We start from the raw sequence: 3,153 nt of genomic DNA on the forward strand, positions 1-3,153 counted from the left end.
TATGTTTACTTTTCCCTCTCTTCACTCTACTGAAAGCTCCTTGAAGTCAGAGACTAAAACATACATTTATTTATTTATTTATTTATTTATTTATTTATTTATTTATTGTAAGCATTGTTTTAAATTTTATTTTTAAATTACAATTTACATTCCATGCTATTTTGCATTAGATTCAGGTGTACAGCATGTGGTTAGACAAACATACACTTCACAAAGTGCTTCCCCCTCTATTTCCAGCACCCACCTGGCACCATACACAGCTATTACGATACTACTGACTGCATGACCTATTCTGTACTTTACATCCCTGTGACTATTTGTAACTACCAATCTCTGCTTCTTAATCCCTTCACTTTTTTTACCCAGTCCCCCAACTTACCTCCCCTCTGGCAGCCATCAGAGATGGAAACTCTTATTTTTATAGCCCCAGTACAACAGGTGCCAAGCAAGTGTTTGTCAGACAAATGGGAGACATTGCAGCCAGCTCACCTGGAGTGGCCAGGAGGATGCGTGGGGACGACGTCACAGAGGAGGCAGCATATGCTCTTCCTTGTCACTCAGCTCTAACTGGACACTGAACTTCCTCAGAGTCTCAAGGAACAATTTCCAATGACATAAACTAGTAATAAAATGAATAATTTCGAACAACATATAATAAAAGGAATAATTTCCAATGAGATGTAATAAAAATCTTGGTTTATTGTGCTTTGGTTTCTACTGAATAATCTCCATGGAGATAAAAACAAAAACACCCTGTTGATTCAATCCAGTTAAAACCAGTGTCCTTGTTCTCTTAATGTGGTCATGGGAGGCAGTGAGTGGGGTGTTTCCTAGTTTTCTGGAACTGGCAGGTTGGACCCAGAGCAGAGAAAGGGCGCTAAGCTTCCTGCAGTCCGAGTTGGGATGGCATCCAGCCATGGATGCACTGCTCTACAGGGCTTGCTGAGGGATGGATGCCATCCCACAGTGCCATCTCATAGTGCCATCCCACAGTGCCATCCCACAGTGCCATCTCACAGTGCCATCCCACAGTGCCATCCCACAGTGCCATCCCACAGTGCCATCTCACAGTGCCATCCCACAGTGCCATCCCACAGTGCCATCCCACAGTATCATCTCACAGTGCCATCCCACAGTGCCATCCCACAGTGCCGTCCCACAGTGCCGTCTCACAGTGCCATCCCACAGTGCCATCCCACAGTGCCATCCCACAGTGCCATCCCACAGTATCATCTCACAGTGCCATCCCACAGTATCATCTCACAGTGCCATCCCACAGTGTCATCCCACAGTGCCACCTCACAGTATCATCTCACAGTGCCATCTCATGATGCCATCCCACAGTATTATCTCACAGTGCCGTCCCACAGTGCCATCCCACAGTATCATCTCACAGTGCCATCCCACAGTGCCATCCCACAGTGCCATCCCACAGTGCCATCTCATAGTGCCATCCCACAGTGCCATCCCACAGTGCCATCCCACAGTATCATCCCACAGTGCCATCTCACAGTGCCATCCCACAGTATTATCTCACAGTGCCATCCCACAGTGCCATCCCACAGTGCCATCCCACAGTGCCATCCCACAGTGCCATCCCACAGTGTCATCTCACAGTGCCATCCCACAGTGCCATCCCACAGTATCATCTCACAGTGCCATCCCACAGTGCCATCCCACAGTATCATCTCACAGTGCCATCCCACAGTGCCATCCCACACTGCTAGCCACGGGCTCCTCCCGCCACCTGGCTTCTCTCACTGTCCCACTGTTAGCCCCTGGAGTGCCCTGGGAGCTCTGAAGTGAATATGAGATGGAAGTGGACAGAACTAAGGACAGTATTAAAGCTGGTTACACAGGGTGGGGCAAAAGTAGGTTTACAGTTGTGCGTACATGAAGCTTTATTAGTACTCTTGTGTTATTATTTATTAATTCGTATTATTTTCCTTACAAACAACTGAAAACCTACTTTTGTTCCACCCTCTATATTTCCAAATCATCATCAAGTCTCTTTTTAGTTTTTTCTTCTTTCATATAAAATCATTTTTTTCTTTATGGTTTACATGTTACAGGCCTTAAGTCATTTGCTGTGATTCTTCTGAGGACTGATAACGGCAACATTAAGACCAAGACTGTGTATGCCAGGTCCGGACAGCAGCTGCCAGCGCTGTCTCACCTGGACCTGACCGATGGGCCAACTGGGAGCCGATGGAAACTTCGGGACCAGCAGCCATACATGAAGAAGCCGATGGTGCCTGCAGCAATGCATGGATCGGAATGCACTAAAACCCGAAACGGCTGCCACTTCAAAATGACTCTTCTGTGGGTTTCTCTGTGGGGACAGAGTTGGTGCCTCAAATTAAGCTAATAAAGAAACAGAAAGTCAAATGCTTTCCTGTATGCCACACTTAGGGCATTGTCTTGGGGAGGAAAGGTAGGAATGGCAGAGTAGAGCTTTGATGGAACTCAAAATGCTGTCTGTTCAGTCAGTAGAGGCCTTTGGGCCTGATGGTCCTCCCATGACAAGGAACGTTCTGGCTCAGAGCAGCGGCACCCACCAGCGAAGTTCATGGCCCTCTGCTGTCCCCACCACAGCACAGTCACCGTCACACTGTCCGCCTCCCCGGCCCTGGCCTGAAGGATAGCAGAGTTAGAAAGTTTCTTTTATGTTGCTTCTATTAAATGTGAGCTTTTTGGTGCCCTTGGGTGGTTTTGAGGCAATAAAAACTATTCAGAGGTTAATGTTGCTTTTAAAAATTAATATTTAATTTATTAAAGTTACAGATTAAAAAACTATTTTTCCTGAAGCTTTAAGTTTTGCATCCAATATTATTGTTCTTTGTATATTAGATACAGCCTGTTGTACACTTTTTAAAGCTATGTTAAAGGCCTTTGACTGGTACGTGATCCTGTTTCTAAGCTTAACTAAGTTAATGATTTCAAGCATTTTAAATTGCATTTATAGCTGAAACCGGTTTGGCTCAGTGGATAGAGCGTCGGCCTGCGGACTCAAGGGTCCCAGGTTCGATTCCGGTCAAGGGCATGTACCTTGGTTGCAGGCACATCCCCAGTAGGGGGTGTGCAGGAGGCAGCTGACCGATGTTTCTCTCTCATTGATGTTTCTAACTCTCTATCCCTCTCCCTTCCTCTCTG

This window comes from Eptesicus fuscus, chromosome 9, assembly GCF_027574615.1.
Source record: "Eptesicus fuscus isolate TK198812 chromosome 9, DD_ASM_mEF_20220401, whole genome shotgun sequence".
In the NCBI taxonomy this organism is placed as follows: Eukaryota; Metazoa; Chordata; class Mammalia; order Chiroptera; family Vespertilionidae; genus Eptesicus; species Eptesicus fuscus.